Source organism: Convolutriloba macropyga, chromosome 9 (assembly GCF_964194025.1).
Source record: "Convolutriloba macropyga chromosome 9, txConMacr16.3, whole genome shotgun sequence".
Lineage (NCBI taxonomy): Eukaryota > Metazoa > Xenacoelomorpha > Acoela > Convolutidae > Convolutriloba > Convolutriloba macropyga.
Genome location: NC_134476.1, coordinates 39,837,810 through 39,860,726, shown reverse-complemented (window position 1 = coordinate 39,860,726; position 22,917 = coordinate 39,837,810). Strand labels below are relative to the sequence as shown.

The following is a 22,917-nucleotide window of genomic DNA, read 5'->3' as shown; positions in this document are numbered from 1 at the left end:
TTTCAGTTTCTTCAGTGATTCACGATACCTGTAAGCGTCCTTGGTGTTTTTTGGACATGATTTGGCATGCGGATTGAAGACCCTGACGTCGAAGAAGGTACGGTGGAATCGTGACTCCCACAATCCATTTGCTTTAATGTCGAGTCGAGCCTCATCATCTTTGGTTACTGAGTTGCTTGCAAAGCTCTCGCCTTGAAGCGGAAGAAGTTGATGGCTGTAATCAGTTCCGTTTTAATACGATTCTCGATTGTGTCAAAATGTTGGTGCACATCTGGTGTTGTTCTGGACATGAATGTCAATTTACTTTGCAGGCCTTTGGTCAGACATACGTAGGCATTCTGTGGTGATGTTTTGGCAAACTTTGCAAGTTTTTGTATCATGGTTATCATTTTCTCTGTGAAAACTTTCGTTTTCTCCGCGCAGGCTCTTCTTTCCCCAATTACTGAATCTCAAAACAATCCCAGAACTCGAGTACCATCAGTAATCTCGAATTCAGAGTTATTGAATATGCGCTCCGCCTTCTTACGTAAGCAGTTTTTCACTATCAGTTGACATTTCGGGGCATTAACGAAATAGCCGAAGGCTTTTCCTATTGTTTCGAGGATCTTGAAGGCATCCAGCAAATCGGGAAGTGTCCCGGCCATGCTGCCATCAGCGTTCCATTTTTGAACGATTGATGGATTCAACTTTCTGATCATTGGCATGATTGAAATGCCATACATTGCCATGGCTATTGGGTCGCCTTGTGTTGTTTCTTCTTCGGATAGTAGGGTTTCACCATTGACAAATAGTTTAGACGGGTAGATATGAATTGTAGACTGCTGATGTTAGCGAAGGACAGATTCTGTCAATATTCCGCTTAGCTAGTTTCCTATTGAGCGCATTGAAGGCACTTGATTCATCAATTAGGAGGATAGCTTCAGTTTCTGGTTGCTGGTATGTTTCTCTAAGCGAATGTATAGCGTGCTTAATTCCACATTTTTATCCAAGACATAGTTGCGTTGCATCGCCAATCGTTTGGAGATCTTTTGAGATGCCTCTGATTATGCATCTGCCGATAATCCGTCTGAGAACTTCTCCAATTCCAATGGGGCGGATGCCTGGACATTTGTCTAAGAGTATGAGTCGACACGCATTGTAGGCTTCTAGATGATTTTCAGTGAGCTTCTAGCGGGCTATTCGTTGCGCGAGTTGGGCAATAGTTTTGCACAGATCTATTGAATATTGTCCATAGTTGGTCAAGATCTTTCTCCATTCATCCGCATCTAGACCTGAAGGCTCATGACTGCCATGTGTTCTCATGGCTGCTTTGCGGATCGTCGCAGCGTTGATCTTGTCAAAAATTGAGTCGTGATATGGGAGGGTATCAACTTCGTCATTAAAAAAATCTTCCTCCATTGTTCCAGGTGAGGGGTGTTTTTCTTTCAATAGTTCTTAAACAGTTTTCTCTCCGATTTTTTCTTTCAATGACAAAATTCCTCCTTTCTGGTGATTGGACCCATATTTCAGTGCCTCGAGATCTTTCCTTGACAAATGAATTTATTGAAGCTCTTCAAATCTGACTCTTCTTTCGGCGTTTTTTTGTTTGGGCAGCCTCACTTGTATCGCTCGTGCTTCATTATAAAGCTCCAACAACTTGCATTGTTTGAGCGAATCTAGTCTTCTCTCGATGATTGCATTTGAGCCGGCATTCTCAGACTTTGTCCTAGGCAGAGTCAAGTGGGGTAAGATCATCATCAATTTCATTGGGCTGTCGTTCTTGCCCTTTCTGTCAGTAAAAATTTGTAAAATCGCTCTCATTGTGTCTACAAATTTGGTCCCACCTTTATTTTTGCCTAGTGAGAAAAACCGACTCCTCCTGTGTACCGCACTGAAGTAAATTTTGTCGATTTCTTCTTCATAGCTATCGAGGTTCGTCCACAGCTGATCCATGTCTCGCTGTTCTGTGTCGCCTGTCTGAGCGCTCTGCTCCACGTTAGGTGTTGTCTCGTTGACTGGGGTTGACAGGCTGCAGATATTGCAGATGAAATTTTCAGGGTATTGTTCGGTAGGGGCTAACCCACTGCATTTTCTGTGCAAATAACCGCAAATACCGCACCATATACCATGTCCCCTCAGGTGCTAATTGCAGAAGCTACAGTGAGTTTGTGAAGACATTTTGGGAAGGCTCAAAATATTAACAGAAAGAGAACATTTGAATCAGTGTTCTGAGCACATTTGCCAGAACGAAGTCTCCTTAATACGAAAAATGAATTCCGTCTCTGCAATAACTTTTTATCAAAGAAACAAGATAGTCTGGGATGGTAGAAGATTAAAAACCCCGTTGTGTTAGGTTTTCACCACTCGCTCCACATATGTATCGAACTACTCTCCTCTGAAATCTCTTGAGATCATGTAGGCTGGCTCATTACAAGTGGACACGAGAACTGGTAAGGATTACTGAAGGACAAAGTTTGTAAAGACAAAGTTTCACATCATTGTACCTTGACTGCGACATTTCTTCGCCTCTCATAGAAGACTTGGTTGGCCTTTATATCCAACTTTCAACATGATGGGTCTTTTTAGGTAATTGGAATTATGGACTCCGAGGTCTTGGACTTTTTAGGACTTTTATTTTTTAATCTCTTCTCTTTTCTTTTTTGTCTTACAAACAAAAAAGGGCCGTGTACACCATCCGGCATCGATGGATGTAGGTCGAAAAATAGGGCATGATGAGTAGCAACTTAGTAGCCGGATGCTGCACTCCAAGCTGTTCCCCTCCAGACAGTGTAAAGACGGCCCAGTCACAAAAATAAATAACAAGTGGAGAGGAAAGCACCTATATATATATATATATATATATATATATATATATATATAGCACACATAGGGAACTAGAATGGAAGGATTAAAATAAAAATGGAACATCAAGGAATAAGCAAATGAATAAAGATAAGCAGCCAAACACTCAGTGCAACCTTCCTTCCTCCACGACAGCGCTAATCGAAGTCTCACTGAGAACACGAGGCTTGAGGGCACGACATCCCCTCAAGCAGAGAACACAGCTCCTCAGAAGTGCGAAGCTGATTTTCGTTCGGATGTAGCTTATAGTGTCGGCGTACGGCTCTCCGCGTTTTTCGCTGATCTTGGTTGCGAGTTGTTTCATAACGCGCGATGCTGATGGACCTGGACCACCCGAACAAGCAAAATCCACTGCATTGAAGCTGCTGTGTTTGGTTTCGCGGATTCGCTCTTCGTACTTATTTCGCTTGATGCTCTCGTGATATTTGTATGCATCTTTTATGGTCTTAGGGCAGCTCTTCGCATGAGGGTTGAAAATCTTCACATCGAAGAAAGTGCAATTAAAGCGAGAGCCCCACAGACCGTTTGCCTTGATGTCCAGTCGAGGGTCATCATCAGTGGTGGTGGAATTACTCGAGAAAATTTCTCCATCGAGCGACTGAAGTTTTGGCTCTATCTGTACATCGTGGCAAACGTCATCCATCAGGTTTGCAAACACATCTCTAGTTTCGTTGTGTCGTAGGTGCGTATAACCGCCTTTGGCGCAATGGAGGGCATGGGTGAGGCTGAATTCTTTCCAGCATGGGCATATGGCTGGCGTGTTCTTCGCTTCGCAGGTGTGTTCTTCCTTGGACTTTATAGGACAATAGATCTTCACCGATGAGCTGATAGTACTTCTGGACGCCCGTGAAGACAAAGTTTTGTGCACTTGCCAAGTTCCACTGGCCTCCAGTTCCGTTTTGTTACCGATGACCAATTCCTTAATTTCTGCAAAATCCAACTGAACTTCCTCCTTTTAAATCGAGACAGTAGCTTCAGCTTATCTGCATACAGATTCGTTTCGGAGAAAACAGCTTGTGAGGGAGATTAGTGAGGACAACAGAAAAACAAAGGCCCCAGTACGGACCCCTGAATCGTAGATATAGCTTGGAGAGTCGAAGTGTGAGTCATCAATCAGGTCTGCAGCTGAGTTTTTCAGCAAGACGATATAGTCAAGGAAAACTGGTTTTCGTGAGGAAAACATTACTATTGGCGATTAAAATATGCCAATGTAATAACTATAGGGAAATATATCAACAGGTTAATCGAATTCTTTCGGCAAAAAGGCATATAACATTTTACAATCACGTACAGATCAACAATCTTGCCAAAGATAATGAATCATGGTCGATTTTCGTTGAAAAAAATGACCATATTTCAGTCATGTAAAATCATGCAGAACGGTCATCTGAGCAAGAGGAAGGACTTGGTAGTGTGGCACGACCTGATAAACAACACAATCTCACGTCACAAGTCAAACAACTACCAACCCTGCAGCGTGCTGGAGTTGACATCGTTTCTTAGAACGAACAAAGACCGCTTCTGTGCTATTGTGTACTGTCGACGTATAGGCACAGAGGATATTTTTCAGGAGCTGCTGAAGTCCGAGGACACCAACGTTCCAGTTGGAGAGGCTATAGAAATTGCTCTAAGAGATCTCTATTCAAGCAACCTAGCTCCAGATATCCCAAGGTCCGCCATGAAAAGTTTGCTAAAGCTTGCGGTGACGAATGTTCATTTCAAATGTAATGGGATCTGGTATGTACAATCAGAGGGACTGGCTATGGGTGCATCACTGGCTGTAATACTAGCAAATGTGTGGATGAAATCGTTTGAGGCATCACTTCAAAAACCAGAGCTCAGTAAAAACTTTTCCAGATGCGACCAAAACGGGAATTGCAAAGACTGTAACCGGAGAGTGACCTACCGAGGAAAAGGAGTGGAATGTGAGTCATGCAAAAACTGGTTTCATGCAAGATGCCAAAAAATATCGAATGAGGAATACGCCAACATGCAGGATGTGGTTTGGATTTGTACTTATTGCAGCAACCAACAGACAGTGGGACACGATAAGGAGATGAAATTGTTTAAAAGGTATGTGGATGATATTATCTGCACGGTTCGTGGTGACCCGGATGAGTATTTAAAATTTGCAAATTCATTACACAACAACCTGCAATTTACCTTAGAAAAAGTGAACATGGATGGGGGTTTGGCTTTTCTTGACATTAACGTAAATGTGAGCAGCAAAAATAATATCACCTGTCATTGGTATCAAAAACCAACTGACACTGGAATAATACTGAATTTTCGCAGCTGTGCACCGCTTCAACATAAGAAAAATGTGATTCAAGGGACGGTTCACAGGGTTTTTAATGCAACCTCTAATTGGTTGGCCTTCGATCAGGCTCTTGAAAAGAACAAATCTTGCTGGACCAAAAATCAATATCCAGAGGAATGGTCTTCAAAAATTGTGAATCAGACTCTAGAAAAAATAATAAGTGGCGGTAAAGACCAATTAAGAACAACACCAAAAGAGCATCAAAAAAGCAAGACTAAATCTAATGATAAGCCAACTATTTTTCTACAATACAGAGGCAACCTCACTCAAAACTTCGCAAGCAAATTGAAGAAACTATGCGAATTGCAAGTAGTTTTTACAACGCGAAAATTAAGATCGTGCCTCCCCACCCTGAAATCATCCTTTGATAGAGATCTGAAATCCCACGTGGTATATGAAATTAAATGTAATGGATGCGGATCCATCTATGTTGGGCAAACAAGCCGGCATGTTACCACAAGGATAACAGAACATCAAAAAAAGGATTCACAGGTGGGTCAACATCTAGTTGAATGTCGTGGCGCCACGAATGACATTGAATGGAGAATTCTGGACGCCTGTCGGTCAGTAGAAAAACTAATGATCATCGAAGCTATATATATCAGCAAGCTGAAGCCGGCACTAAACACACGCGACGAATATAGGGGGAGGGAACTCACGCTAAAATATTAGTTCAAATCATAATTTTGACTAAATGTGAATGCATAGGGCAAAAAACATTTTGTGCATGACAAAACGAAATTTGCAAAACCTCCACAAGAGGGATACTTATGGTTAGGGCAAATTCGGAATAACCCTAAAAATACAAGAACATGGACAAAATCGAAAAATCCGGAATAGGAATGTTTTTAAGTAAATTGATAACAGATGTAAATATGTGTTGTAAATAGGCTAAATATTGTATATAAGGAAAAATTTTCGATTGAATTTTTTAGAATGTTTCCTAGAATTGTTTTAATTGTCATCTCAGACAAATGTAAATACATATTCATTTTATATTTTAACAATTTGTAAAACAGTTTTAACCTGACGATGAACGTAAAGTTCGAAAACGTTTGTTTTAAGTATTGGAAGTAATTTTAATTTGACAAATTGGTTTCTTTTACATTAAAATCATGCAGAGAGAAAATTGTCAATTAAAACTTTAATTGATTAAAAAAAAACAAACGTTTTCAAACATTGCGTTCATCGTCAGGTTTAAAATCGAATAAAACAGGGGGAAAACGAAACTGTGCAAAACTCAACGGGAGGCAAGGAAAAAGCGAATGCTCAGTGGTAAGTGATAGCATCTCTTGGTGTTTGCTCACCGGAGGTCTTTCACAAAACTTCAGCTATGCTTAAACTGCCAAGATATTGGTTGAGAATAATTATGCAAAAAGGAGACTGCTGGAAACCATACTTGGACTATGAAAACAATGTTTGTAAGTATGAAAATAGCAGATGCAGAATAAATTTTCTTAAAACTTGCTGTAGCACAGATACAATACCGGATCCGTTTTCCAAATTTCGTGATTCAAAAACGGATGTTTTTTCGGATAAAGCGGTGCATAGTTTTCAACTAAAATTGCTAAGGTCGGAAACTTCCACAACAGCTGACACTCATCATAAATGAGACCAATAGCGAGCTTCTTGTCAAAAAGTTCTCCTGAAGATAACCACCTATCGCCCCCCCGTAGTTTTTGTTTTGCACAACCGAGTTCGCAACCATGTAGTTAGTTCTGAACAAAGACTGCAGGGAAAACTTGCCAAACTTTCGGAAAGGCCAGAAAGCCTCTAAGATCATCTAATGAGAATACTGTAGTGGTTCTAGATGATATAATTTTGCCGAGATTCGTATAATTTGCTCGCTTTGAGTCCATAGGATCCAATCAGGGACAAGTTTAAAGAGTTGCAAGTCTTGGCGGACATAAACAGTTTGATAAGGAATCTGCGTGAGAAAAATGTAACAGGTGAAAATTCTTCGAAATTGAAGCGGCGGCAAAATAGTACTCAAAAACATCAAAGAAACACCTTTAGATAAAGCGTTAGCAAAAGTGCAAAAATATCTGCGTGATAATTCACTGATTACTGTTCCTTCTGATAAGGTTTTGTGTTTTGAAAAAGAGCACGTACGCAGAAAATCTGGAAAAAGTAAAAGATTTCGAACAGTTCAGAAAACTTGAAACAAGTCGCGATAATGTCACAATGAAAAATGAAAAAGAACTAAATCAAAGAACTTTTGGATATGCGGAAAAAAGGGAGGATACCGGTTAACGTTTACGAAGCTATAAGGTCCACTGGAGCGCAACCGGCAAGGTTGTTTGGATTAGCTAAAGTACACAAAATAGAAACCCCTCCGACACCTGTTTTCTCTATCCCGCAAAGTTGTTACCAAAAACATAACAAATTTCTTACACCTTTTTTCGAAAAGATTGAAGGAGCAAACATAGAAATTAACATCAATGACGCACGAAGACTCTGGAGCAAATATAACATGAAAAAGACGAAAAAGTCCTATCATTAGATGAAAAAAGTTTATACACCAACGTTCCCATAAAGGAAGCCATTAGCATTGCCCTGCAATCGCTTTATGCCAGGAACCATAAACAAACCTATAACAACTAGTCTGCTCGAATTAACCGTCAGAATCGTCCTTTTCAAATGCAATAAAAGTTGGTACCGTCAAAAAACGAGTTGGCAATGGGTGCGTCCTTGGCAGTGATTTTGGCTAACCTTTGGATGAAGTCGTGGCAGCCAAAATTGAAACTACACACACCTAAATTTAAAACTAACACACAATTTAGCACTTGTCGCAATTGCGAACACCGTGTGACAGCACGTTCTAGGGGTGTTGGGTGGGAAATTTGCAATAAAATGTCAGCAAATCAGAAACACAGAAAATGATAGCATGAAAAACCACTTTTGGATGTGCTAATTCTGCCGTGAAAAAGATAAGACTGACATTAACCATTCGTCCAAAACAAAAATTTTTCTAAGATATGTCGACGATATTGTGAGAACAGTTGGAGGCAACACAAAAGAGCTGTTAGATGCGGCCAATAGCCTCCATCCAATTCTTCGATTTGCATTAGAAACAACGGATGACAAAAACAGTTTGCCATTTCTGGACATGTCAATTAACGTACAACCGGAGGGGACATTTTTTTGCACATGGCATCAAAAAACAAGATACCGGAAAAATTCTGAACTATCGTAGCTGAGCACCCCTTCAACAAAAGAAAAGCATAATTTAAAGCTGTTTACTTGGCTTTCAGTCTAGCTTTGATAAAGACCTCAAATCCAAGTGGTTTATGAACTCACTTGTAATGAATGTTTTGTAGACACAAGTCTAATATGTAAAAATTCGTTTTAAATTTCCCTGAGTAAGTAATTTTAGTGATTTGCACTTTATTTTCCAGCTTTTCAATTTGAGCATTTTGTATTTTTTAAAACCTGACGGTGAACTCGGAGTTCAAAAACGTCCGAAAAAAAGTTTTAAATTGACAACCCTTTTTTAAATCGTGATCAAATAAAATAATTTACAAAGTATATAAGTTTATCGCTGACTCTAATTCTAAGAAATGAGTTAAAATAACAACGAATTTTCAAAATTAATTACAGTTAAGATCATATTTACAACAATTTATTTACATTCTTTAAAATAAAAATTATTTCAATCTTTATTCCTGAGATTTTGAAAAACCTGGCGTATTGTTTTCCATTTCTGGACATGTCAATTAGCGTACAACCGGAGGGGACTTTTTTTTGCACATGGCATCAAAAACCAAGATATCGGAAAAATTCAGAACAATCGTAGCTGAGCACCCCTTCAACAAAAGAAAAGCATAATGCAGGGAACAATACACCGCCTGTTCCAAGCCAACAGCAATTGGGAAGCGTTCCCTGAAACACTAACAAAAATTGGTAAAATTGGGGAACGTAATCAATATCTTAGGCATTGGGTAGGGAATATTGTCAAGGATACAATTAACCAGCTGCGAATTAAAAAACAAAGAAAAGGTTATAACGCGGATGTAGGTGTAAACAACAGAAAAATACTGAAAATAACAATTCGTATTACAATACAAAGGCAACATCTCTAATGAATTTGTAAAGAAGCTGAACCAAATTCTTCCTGCAGAGACAATTTAACGACTCGGAAAATTTATAGCTGTTTGCTTGGCCTTCAGTCTAGCTTTGATAAAGACCTCAAATCCAAGTGGTTTATGATTTCACTTGTAATGAATGTTTTGTAGTCACAAGTCTAATATGTAAAAATTCGTTTTAAATTTCCTTGAATAAGTAATTTTAGTGATTTGCACTTTATTTTCCGGCTTTTCAATTTGAGCATTTTGTTTTGTTTAAAACCTGACGGTGAACTCGGAGTTCGAAAACGTCCGAAAGAAAGTTTTAAATTTACAACCCTTTTTTAAATCGTGATCAAATAAAATAATTTACAAAGTATATAAGTTTATCGCTGACTCTAATTCTAAGAAATGAGTTAAAATAACAACGATTTTTCAAAATTATTTACAGTTAAAATCATATTTACAACAATTTATTTACATTCTTTACAATAAAAATTATTTCAATCTTTATTCCTGAGATTTTGAAAAACCTGGAGTAATGTTTTCCATTTCTGGACATGTCAATTAACGTACAACCGGAGGGGACTTTTTTTTGCACATGGCATCAAAAACCAAGATATCGGAAAAATTCAGAACAATCGTAGCTGAGCACCACTTCAACAAAAGAAAAGCATAATGCAGGGAACAATACACCGCCTGTTCCAAGCCAACAGCAATTGGGAAGCGTTCCATGAAACACTAACAAAAATTGGTAAAATTGGGGAACGTAATCAATATCTTAGGCATTGGGTAGGGAATATTGTCAAGGATACATTTAACCAGCTGCGAATTAAAAAACAAAGAAAAGGTTATAACGCGGATTTAGGTGTAAACAACAGAAAAATACTGAAAATAACATTTCGTATTACAATACAAAGGCAACATCTCTAATGAATTTGTAAAGAAGCTGAACCAAATTCTTCCTGCAGAGACAATTTAACGACTCGGAAAATTTATAGCTGTTTGCTTGGCGTTCAGCCTAGCTTTGATAAAGACCTCAAATCCAAGTGGTTTATGAACTCACTTGTAATGGATGTTTTGTAGACACAAGTCTAATATGTAAAAATTCGTTTTAAATTTCCTTGAATAAGTAATTTTAGTGATTTGCACTTTATTTTCCGGCTTTTCAATTGGAGCATTTTGTTTTGTTTAAAACCTGACGGTGAACTCGGAGTTCGAAAACGTCCGAAAGAAAGTTTTAAATATACAACCTGTTTTTAAATCGTGATCAAATAAAATAATTTACAAAGTATATAAGTTTATCGCTGACTCTAATTCTAAGAAATGAGTTAAAATAACAACGATTTTTCAAAATTATTTACAGTTAAAATCATATTTACAACAATTTATTTACATTCTTTACAATAAAAATTATTTCAATCTTTATTCCTGAGATTTTGAAAAACCTGGAGTTTTGTTTTCCATTTCTGGACATGTCAATTAACGTACAACCGGAGGGGACTTTTTTTTGCACATGGCATCAAAAACCAAGATATCGGAAAAATTCAGAACAATCGTAGCTGAGCACCCCTTCAACAAAAGAAAAGCATAATGCAGGGAACAATACACCGCCTGTTCCAAGCCAACAGCAATTGGGAAGCGTTCCATGAAACACTGACAAAAATTGGTAAAATTGGGGAACGTAATCAATATCTTAGGCATTGGGTAGGGAATATTGTCAAGGATACAATTAACCAGCTGCGAATTAAAAAACAAAGAAAAGGTTATAAAGCGGGTGTTGGTGTAAACAACAGTAAAGTACTGAAAAGAACAATTCGTATTACAATACAAAGGCAACATCTCTAATGAATTTGTAAAGAAGCTGAACCAAATTCTTCCTGCAGAGACAATTTAACGACTCGGAAAATTTATAGCTGTTTGCCTGGCCTTCAGTCTAGATTTGATAAAGAACTCAAATCCAAGTGGTTTATGAACTCACTTGTAATGGATGCAAATCCATCTATGTAGGGCAGACAAGCCGACATATTACCACAAGGGTTGCAGAGCATACCAAGGCAGACTCACCGATGAGAATATATTCAATTGAGTGTAACGGTGACAGAACAGCTTTCCAGTGGAAGATATTAGACCAGTGCGGCAACCAATCTAATATAATGACACCAGAGGCCTCTATATAAGAACACTGAAACCAGCCATCAACACGCGCAACGAATACCGAACACAAAAATTGACACTGAAAACTTAGTTTGGAGATCAAATTCCAATTTGAAAGAAAGACACGTTATGAAATGAAAAATTCAACTTTACCATTGAACAAAACCAAAGTAAGTTTAAGGTAATTTATGTAGTTTTTTAATAAAAAACATGTCGATATTTATCCGCTACATCAAATCGAAAATTTATATTTACTCAGATGTAAAGTTTTGTAGACACAAGTCTAATATGTAAAAATTCGTTTTAAATTTCCTTGAGTAAGTAATTTTAGTGATTTGCCCTTTATTTTCCGGCTTTTCAATTTGAGCATTTTGTATTGTTTAAAACCTGACGGTGAACTCGGAGTTCGAAAACGTCCGAAAGAAAGTTTTAAGTTGACAACCCTTTTTTATATCGTGATCAAATAAAATAATTTACAAAGTATATAAGTTTGTCGCTGACTCTAAATCTAAGAAATGAGTTAAAAAACAACGAACTTTCAAAATTATTTACAGTTAAAATCATATTTATAACAATTTATTTACATTCTTTACAATAAAAATTATTTCAATATTTATTCCGGAGTTTTTGAAAAACCGGGCGTATTGTTTTCCATTCCTGGAAAAGAGTTTTTACTTTCAGTCCTGTCTGTTGTTAATTTTTTACTTGTTGAATAGTAGTTGAATATTGGTTGTACTCTTCCACCCTCGTTCAATGTTGGTCGTTCCGATGTCCTCCCAGCGCTACGTCCTGATAAAACATTTCGCATATTTTAACTCCATCAATGAAATGAAAAACTACACATAAGTATCCCGTGAGGAAAAAGAAAAATAAAAAGAGAACACTATTGAGAACAAAAAACTTATGGCTAAAGTAGATGATTGACACTTACAGCTTCTCTTCTCCAACAACAGCTCCAATCACTAATTTCACGCCACCTAAGACTTCAAGGGCCTCGATCGCATAGGATAGAGCTCCTTAAGAGAGCGCTGCTGATATTTGTCCATATATATATATATATATATATATATATATATATATATATATATACATATATATATATATATAAATTTATATTTATAGAATGTCAGCTTAGCTGTCCTCTCGTCGCGTGGAGGGCTCCAACGACAGTTGTTTCAGTGGTTATGAAGCTGATGGGCCAGCTCCAACAATGCACGCAAAAAAAGCAGACAAAATAATGCTTTCTCATCAATTATTCTTTGTTCATATTTGTTCTCTTTCCCGGATTCGTGATGCTGGGCTATTGCTTAGGGGGCAAATTTTAGCTTATTAAAAATTTTACTTGAATATAAAATTTTTTGCGTATTGAAAAATTTTACATCCAAGTACTTTTAGTTGTCCCTTGTCCTTGATACCTGATGTTCGTCATCATCATTTGTCCTTGTTTTAAGAGCAAAGGTTTCCCCTAACAACGCCTGAAGCAGAGGTTCGATCTCAAGATTTTGACAGATATGACATAGCATTCGCAAAAGAACCGTGAAGTTTTTTATGTCTCATTTTGGTGTATTGTCCTTTTGGTCAATGGAGGGCATGTTTCACAGCAAAATTTACAATACAGGCACATAATGAAAGCATCATTACTAGGTCTCAAAGTCAGCGAAAAGCAATGCCATCTGAAAACTCGCTTTCAAAATAATAGCGCTTAAATGGCATCAACCTGACATTCCCTTTTCACTATTTTTCTATGTGAGAATATATCGTTCTTATTCAATTCGTTCTTAATTGTTGTCTATCCATTTGGTATCCAGATCTTTTTTATTTTATTTTTTGCTAGATTTGTTTCTTTAGCTGGGCTTTGGTCATGGGAAAGAATGAAAGATGTGAAAATTGATCTGAATGTTGCTACTATTCTTCAAAACGGTGCACAGATTTAACGATGTTTAGGCCACCCTCCCTTATCGGCAAAGAGATATGCCAATATATTGATTGTAGGCAAAATTCTCTGCTAGATTCGATAATAGACCATCGTTAATGATTAATGATTTGTAACCTTCTTTTAACGAGTCTTCAAAATTAGAACATTAATGAGCTAAAAAAATCAATTTATGCTGATTTAATGACGTAAACGACTGACAAACATTTTTAGGTGAAACATTGCCATGGAAAGCTAGCTTTTTAAAACAAAGACCTGTGATGTCTTAGTGATCTCCGTATAGATTCTCATTTTTGCATTATCAAAAACCATAAAAACAACAAAAACTCTACAACCGTCAACTATTTCTACTTCGTCATTATCGAAAATCTGCTGGGTTTTTATAAGAAGATGTTCTGTGGTATTAAAATGGCACCTGGTGAGACGATAATCAAATGAAAGACCATGTTTTTTCAACTAGTGAAAATAATGTTTTCAAATTAACACGAGAACTGATAGCGTTACCATCGGCCGCATACTACTTTTGAACTGTTAAGTAGTCAATTTCACTTCCAAATCTGTATAGTTGAATCGAGCTCTCAACGAAACAAGGGCGTTTTCAAATCCTCCTTTTGACCCATACATAGTTGTTAGTGGCCACCTAATATCTTAAGGTCTGGTTAAATAACTGAATGCGTTAAACAGTGGCAGTCCACTCGCCAAAACATCTCCTAGCGCCATTATCTCTTGAAACTTGTTGTATGGAGAACTTAGCTCTCTTTTGCATGAGTGAAGGTTACCTAAATGAACGGATTGTACGTATAGTTGAATCGAGCTCTCAACGAAACAAGGGCGTTTTCAAATCCTCCTTTTGACCCATACATAGTTGTTAGTGGCCACCTAATATCTTAAGGTCTGGTTAAATAACTGAATGCGTTAAACAGTGGCAGTCCACTCGCCAAAACATCTCCTAGCGCCATTATCTCTTGAAACTTGTTGTATGGAGAACTTAGCTCTCTTTTGCATGAGTGAAGGTTACCTAAATGAACGGATTGTACACAAACTGTCCATCTAGCATTTTCACTATGATCGGCAGAAAGAAAGAAGTGTAGGTGCTCATGTTGGCGAAAAACGCTCCCCCACAGCTTAGTGGTCGTGTATTACTGGCAACCCCTAGGCGCACTTTTCATGATTTTACATTGATTTAATAAGTAAAGACAGTATTAAGTAAAGACAGCTACCCAACTAAGTGCTTTTCAGGTGAGTAGCTGGAGGTTGTGGTTTTGAATTGTTTCATTGATATTCACGCTTGTTAATATCGAAAACCCTTCCAATACTCCCTTACAGAAGTTTCTTTTTACAATTATAAAGGTGGTGGTAGTGGTGGTGGTGGTGGTGGTAGTAGTAGTAGTAGTAGTAGTAGTAGTAGTAGTAGTAGTAGTAGTAGTAGTAGTAGTAGTAGTAGTAGTAGCAGTAGTAGTAGTAGTAGTAGTAGTAGTAGTAGTAGTAGTAGTAGTAGTAGTAATAGTAGTAGTAGTAGTAGTAGTAGTAGTTGTAGTAGAAAAAGGTTTAGTAGCGGTATTAGTAGTAGTAGTAGTAGTAGTAGTAGTAGTAGTAGTAGTAGTAGTAGTAAAAGTAGTAGTAGTAGTAGTAGTAGTAGTAGTAGTAGTAGTAGTAGTTGTAGTAGAAGTAGTTTTAGTAGCAGTACTAGTAGTAGTAGTAGTAGTAGTAGTAGTAGTAGTAGTAGTGGTAGTAGTAGTAGTAGTTGCAGTAGTAGTAATAGTTTGAGTTGAGTATACATTTCGCTGCATGGTGTTGTTTATCTTTTTCAAATTCGTGGAGGTTACTTCTACTTGGCAGCCACGTATGGGATGGCTTGACGGCAATCGGCACAAAATATCCAGTATATGCATTTATTTTCACTTTCCAGTCACATGAGCATAACAAATTACTTTTTATTTGAAAGAGTGCGCTCTTTGCTTTCCTAGACCTACTTCAGCAATTTTCATTCCAACTTAAATTTTGCTGCATAATGGGTCCCTGATCACGTTGAGACTTGACTGATTCGAGATCTTTCTTCCCAATATTTGCCTTGAAGCATCCTTTCAAGTAAAGTATATGAGATTTTTTTGTATTTAGTTTCATTTTGTTGGTCATTCTGGTTGCGCGCTATCGCTTTAAAATCATCAAGATAACCGCAGCTTTCAACTTCTTAAATCATTGAAACATTAAGTCATTGATGAACAGGAGAAATAGACGTGGCCCAGGAATTGACTTATGGGGAACAACCCTTGTGACATTTTGGAGGGAATAACTTTATTAGTCCCCATGTGCTTCCACCAATTCCGAGAAATTTCAATTTTTCAAGTACGACATTATGCGAAACAGTGTCAAAGGCTTTTTCAAAATCAAGATACAGTATACTTAATACCCTAGTTGCTTCAAAATCGTTTCATTAAAAAATTTGATCAAGAAAAGTGATCAACTGAAGTGTGGCAGATCGTCGCTTCCTAAAACCCTACTGGTTGTGTGCTTCTTTTTTCGAAAAAAGTAGTAAATTTTGTCAGAAATTAGATTATCAAAAACTCTTGAGAGACAGCAAAAGAGAATTATTGGCCGTTAACATGTCATATCTGTCTGACTACCTTCTTTAAAGATTGGCAATCCATGGCTTAGTTTCCAATATGTAGGAAACCACTGTTTCTTTATGCATGTCTGGAAGAGTAATTTCATTGAATTTACACAAATTTTCGCGGCATATCTTTTTAAAATGAGGTTCCCAATTCGATCCGGTCCGGTGGACTTGTCTGGATTTAGATCACTTAAAATATCGCCGATTTGCTTTTCGCTACATGTCAGTTCTTTTAAGTTTTCATTGCTATTCTTAATTATTACTTTTTCAGACTTGCTAAATATTGAAACAAAATACCGATTGAATAGTTCTGCCTTTTCCATGTCAACGGACGTGTCCTCATTACTTAGTTTTGCTGTTGGTGGTATCAAGGCAGTCTTCCTGATGCACTTCAAATATTTTTCAATCTTACTAATTTTTCTCTCTTCGAAACCGATTACTGGAAATCTCGTATCGCATTGTTACTTGACTGCTTGATCTGCTTTTCTAGCTTTTTCAATTTAATCAATTTGCTTAGAGAGTATACAGCTTCCTCTCATAAATCAAAATTCTAAGCAGCCATCATCTCTACAGTTCCACTATAATTGATCTCAATTTCTGGTCCTCCTAAGTTGTATCAACAGTCCAGCAGGAAAAAACGCTTTCAAGTTTGACCCGGTTAATATAAAAACTGAATATCAAAAGAATGATAGAAAATCTGGAACAGATTGTTGGTGATTGAAACCAATCCGAGACAGATTAGGATTCTTGCCAATCAACGGATCATTCCTCTAATTTTTGTTTTAGGTAATAAAAATTAGTCATCTTGTCATCGATAGATACCCAGGTCGAGGTGGCCAGACCGAAGTGACCCCTGATCAGACGAGTTTCGAGCGCACACATGTTCCCGGTGCGCTCGAATTACATGGTCTGGAAAAAGCTTCGAGCGCACTTTTGTCTGGACAATGGTCTGGAACTTGCCTGATCAGAGGCCACTTTGTTCTGGGACGGTCTGATCAGAGGTCACTTTGGTCTGGGACGGTCTGATCAGAGGCAGTTTCAAGCGCACACAAGTCTGATCAGAGGCCGATTCGAGCGCACACTAGTCTGACCAGAGACCAATTCGAGCGACACTTTTTTCAAGTGTTTTTTTTTTGTTTTCTTACTGACTTTTGTTGTCTCGGGTAAGAGACAACAATAAAACAGCATTCTGATCGGAACTTCATCTGAAAATCTGATGGGTTTGACCAGAACCAAGGGGTCCAGCTGATAACAACTGTCGGTCCCCTCAAGAAAAGATTTTGAATCAAAGTAGATTAAGACGTTTTTATGCAGAGCTGTCTAAGTTCAATTTTTCAGTTAAAAGCATAAAAAAATGGCATACTCAGGAATTTTTTTAATCATTTTTTTTCGATTTAATTTCATTAACAATACTTTCAGGATTGGTTTTTTTAGTTGAATATAAGATTGATAAAATGATAGATGAATTGAAAATATTATAACGATATTGAGAGATTTGTTCATGTTTAAAATCATTCTCTGATCAGACTATTTCGAACGCACTTTAGTCTGGACAATGGTCTGGAACTCGTCTGGACAATGGTCTGGAACTTGTCTGATCAGGGGTCAATTCGGTCTGGAACTCGCCTGATCAGAGGCGGCTTCGAGCGCACTTCGAGCGCACAATGATCTTCGAGCGCATTCTCGTCTGATCAGAGGTCACTTTGGTCTGGGACGGTCTGATCAGAGGTCCCACTTGTCTGGGACGGTCTGATCAGAGGCGATTTCGAGCGCGACCTCAACCTGGGTAATGTTGTCATCCTATTTATAGATCATCGAATGAATTATCTCTTGTTTGATAGAATACCTTTTCTTCACTAGCAGAATATTTTTTATCATCAAGGTTTTCTTCGACAAGATATTGGAAAAAACGCACTACAGAGTCTACCAATTAAGCCCCATATATTGAAACAAATATCTACACTAAACGATCAGTTTTTGGTTCATTATGTTATAACTACAACGATTGGGTGGGAGGGGTCTATACGTTATCTGACGACTAAGCGGGGGGGGGGGGGGGGGGGGGGGCTGCCATTGGAATGGGAAAGACCACAATTTTGAATGAATCAGTGTTTTCACTAAATATTCCTGGAAACAGAAACTGGGTCTCAATCTGCTTGGCAAATTCATCATAAACAACAGAAACAACATGTCAAAAATTTCAACTAAAATTTTCAATTGGTGCCCAGAAAAACTTTGATCTGCTCTTCCAGAAGAAAGTAATCCAGTTGCTAGTAGTACGTAGATCTAAAAGGTAGTCGAAACAACGATGCATTAAGCTGTGAGGGATTAAATTGGTATGACCTGGTCAAAGTGTGAGAGAGTGTAAGCAGAATTGTAAAAATAGACTGACAGCAGTAAAATTAGGAAGACGCTTTAATTCAGCACTGTTATCGTTTTGTTGACCTTCAGTAAAAAGTAAAGAATATAGTCGGTCAGAAGTCAGATCCATTAAAGAAAAATTTTTGCCTCAGTAGCCTTTTTTCGCGGAAAAACTTTGCCCATTGATGGAAAACAATTCAAAAACAATGAATCGAAAGTCTAAAAAAATGTTGCACCGTCAAGACAGTCTTATAGAAGAAACCGATGGAGCATTCAAAACTTTAGGCGGAACAGAAAAAAACAGTATATGTCAAAGAGCTTCTATATTTTGCGCCAAAACAGCCTTCAGAAGACAGATTTAATGAACTACACTTTCTAGCATACATTATCAAATTAGAAAGTGGCATGCGAGAAAATGGTGTTTGTGGTGAAAAATTTCTTGAGGCAGAGGGAGCCGCAAAAAGCTACATTAAAAAATTTAGAGAAACAACAGCTGACAGAACATTATCAAAGGCGACAAAGTTTCTCAAAGAAAATGAAATTTTTGCTGTATTTTAAAAAACAGGCCAAGGACTTTGTGTTATGAAGAAAATATATCAATCAAAAATGAACAAAACACACGACTGCCCCCAATTTGTTCGCGTAGAGACAAATGACCAGATCATGCACAAAGTAGAAACATAACCGACAAATACAAAACTAAAAGCCAATTACTCTAATTCTTAAATTAAAACCGAACGTTCTCGCTATAGCTAGCATTGTCAAGTTATCAACTTCTAGCTATGTGTGTTTTATTATGAACACCTTGAGGTTTTCTAGAGCGAAACTGTCAAGAGGATCACTGGACTCAGAGGTGTCAGTTACCGACATAGACCATTAAATATTCTTCCACTGCCGATGTTTCTGCGACTAAACAATCTCTTTCTTCTGTCAAAGATGATCACCGAAGATTCGAACTGCATCGAGTTGCCGGAAACTGTGCAAGAAGACGAAAAAAGTGACACCTTTATTGCTCAATAAAAAATCTCCCAAAAAAGCCCGAGGAAAGTTTTTCATCAAAATATGTCGATTAATGAAAAGTGTGGACAAATAGGTTGAATTTGAGAAACAAAGCCGGGCTGAAAAAAGAGTAGTAGCGATCATATGGCATTTCGTAGTAGTGGATAAAACAGGGATTCCAGCCACCAGTAAATTTGGCCTATTTCTGCACACGCTAGCCGCGTATGTCGAAATAGGCCAAAATGTACTGTCAACTGAAATCCCTGTTTTATCCACTTCTCTATATCCCCCTAAAATATATCCTTTCCTGTCTCACTTAGTGCAATCCACTAGTATCGAGTTAAGCTGATAATTATCAGTTATCAGACGGATAGTTCGGGTTCTATCCCCACTGTCTTCAGTGGACGTATTCCGTAACTTGTGAGACCGTGTAAACAGCACGTAAAACCAACTTGCGAAAATTGGTGTAACCACTTCGTGGATAACTTGAACAAAAAACCAGCTTAACTCTTTTATAAATTTTATTTTGGTAATATTTATATAAAATAACTCAATATTAATACTCAAACTTAATAAAATTCCAAAGAGCAAAAGATTCATAAAATTTTATTCAATTACAGAATAAGAGCGAAATCACTCTTTTAAGAGCGAAATCATTATTTAAGAGCGAAATCGTCCCTATAGGAGTGATCCCCCCAGTACAAAATCACTCCTAATCACACTTAAAGAACGATTTCCTTCTTTTTTATTTAATCTTTAAACTTGTTTTTTATTTAAACTTGTTTTTTAAATGAAATTCTACCTCCTTTTATTATTTTTCTTTAATTAGACCATTATTTAGTTAAAATTATCTAATTTCCTTAACAAATTTATATTCTCTTCTACTTTTTCTATATTTATACCATTATTGATAAGAAAGGATACAAAATTATAGTATTTACATGAACAAATGTCCCCAGTTTTGGTTTTAACGTATCTTTCATTTGAATTATTACTAAATCCACTAAGTAAATCTACTTGTGGCTGTTGCTTCTTTATATGAGCCCTCATCCCATCAAATCTCACAATAGAAGGACAAAATAGACCATTATTTTTAGCTGAGGTACAATTTCTACATGTATAGTTACTCTCATCAAAATCAGTTTGTGGTTTTAAGGAATTTAAGACCACACTCGGATATGGATTTGAATTTGAATTTGGATTTGGATTAGGATTTGGATTTGAATTTGGATTTGAAATAGAAATAGGATTTGGGTTTGCATTATGATTTGGATTAGAATTTGAATTTGGATTAAGATTTGGATTAACAGAGTTACCATTTCTCCTGTTAAAAGAACAATTTGTTTTCATACAAATACCTTTTAGTGTTTTATCACCACATGCACATTTACTAATTTTATCTTCATGGAGCATTGAATAATGAAAAGCTAAAACAATGGGAAGTCCACACTTATGTTTACACTCTGAACATTCTAAAACCATTTATTATTGGCCAAATTTTTAGTATATTCTTTATCCGGGAATCTGCTTCGCAGATCAGTGAAACTGCTTCGCAGATCTTCCCCGCCCAACATATTCGGCCAAAATTTCAATTAAATTTGTTGTATAATTTTTAGACAGGATACACTTAGCTGAATATTTCTTCTCTAACATATTGAGAGTGTTAGATATAAATCTTTTATCTAAAATCTCTTCATCATTCAATTCTGTTTTATCCCTAACAAAATTTATAAATTCATCTCCAAATTTTTCAATATTATCATAAAGATTGAATAAATCCGCTTGTCCTTTTTTACTTAAAAACTTAGTCTCTTCGTCTATATATTCTTTTTGTAGGGTTTCGACATCACCATGATAGAGCATCTGCGAAGCAGTTTCACTGATGGACAGAGTCCCAAAACCACAACCAAAGTTTATTAATGTATTTGTTTTTTACTTTATTACTTGTAAAGGCTGCTACAAGTTCAGCAGCTTTTACTCTTGTATCAGGACTAATATAAATATTTATCATAAAACATGTACCTGTTTCCCACACACAGCTGATACTAACTTTAAACCATCAGCATTAACTGTTTCTTTTGTTAAAACATCATTCTGGTTTTTAATACTATTTGGAGCAAGAAATTTATTAAAGTAGAACTGATAACTATACGTACTAATAGTATTTCTTTCTGTGGCATTGATCATTAGTGGTTTCACATATACTATAAGTTAATTTATCTCATCACTTTCTAATATATCTTTTAAACTAAGAGCTTTTATGTCTAGGAACCCAACTATCGAGTCATATAACATTGTTCTATTTCTATCAAATATGATAGAAAGTTTCTCTGTCTTACTATACTTAATTATACCATAACGAAGTTCTTTAGACATTCCATTTGTACAATTATAAAAGTTACTGTTCATATCATTAATTATTTCACAGAACTTATGTTCACATTTATATATTTCATTAAAATTTTCAAATAGATAAGCTTGTTATTTAAATAGCATCATAACTCATTCTAACTATATTAATTATCTGGGATGGCTTTGGACACATTACAATCAGTTGAATATTTTGACGTCTCCTTTGTGTAAATTAATAAGCTATATCCTTATTTAACTTATCACCCATATCATTAAGAACAATTACACTATCTTTGAAATTAGGCATTATTTTTGATGTGATCATATTTATATCACAAGTATTAAATCTAGTAGAAAACTCACCAGTCTCAGGATTGATCCAATTGCTATCAATCTTGCATACAATAATTATATTTTTTGGTAATTTGATTTTGATTTTGATCTTGATCTTGGTATAACTTCAAGTATTGTCTAACAGAATATGTTTTACCAGTACCAGTTCCACCACAAACATTAGTATGTAATGGTGACTTCTCATATTGAAGTCTCAATAGACTTCTTTTTATAAATTCACCAAAGATTTCTTCTGGATTTTCTTATTTACTCGTTATCGAATCGTATACAAAAAAACATAATAACATAACGCCAATAAAAATAAAAAATGCACTTCCAATCGTCATTTTTTTACACCTATAAAAACGCTTATCTTATCTTTTGAAAAGTTCAATAATAATTTTGGTATTAATAATAAAGCTATGAGTAATATCAAAGTAGAAGATATAGGTAAATATATAAGTCTAACATCAATAAAACAGTAATGTGAGATGAGACTCCAGAAACTATCTATGAAAACAACTCCAACATCATTGTTAATCGACATCCAACTGATGGTACACATTGGGTTTTAGTTATAAGTAGAGAAGGTGGTCCTATATATTAGTTCGGTAGTTTTGGTGTGGAGCCTCCACCATAGTTCCTAGAAGAATTTATTGATCTAGGCTCTAATGATAGAATACAAAAAAATGCTGAATCTTCTTGTGGGTCTTATTGTTTATATATGATCTATCTTATTGATAGAGGATTAAGAATAAAGAATGCTTTGAATATTCTAGTTAATCAATGAATATTTCCAGGAATATATAATGAGTATATTTGTTTAGGTTGTAACGGGCTTCGCCCGTGGCCTACGGCCGATAATAAGGAAAATAAAAATAATGATAATGTCAATGTCAATGATAATGTCGTCAATGTCAATGATAATGTTAATGTCAATGATCAT

The 22,917-nt window shown here is 36.5% G+C and overlaps 1 protein-coding gene across 1 annotated transcript in view; it reads right to left on the bottom strand.

Annotated features, from left to right (window-relative positions):
• LOC142345385 (protein arginine N-methyltransferase 6-like) overlaps positions 1–14,507 on the bottom strand; it is a 140,197-nt gene extending 125,690 nt beyond the window's left edge. Inside the window, exon 1 of the mRNA XM_075397419.1 lies at positions 14,497–14,507. The gene's annotated coding sequence lies outside the window, so the exon portion shown is untranslated. The remainder of the gene's footprint in view (positions 1–14,496) is intronic.
• Positions 14,508–22,917: the final 8,410 nt, after the last annotated feature.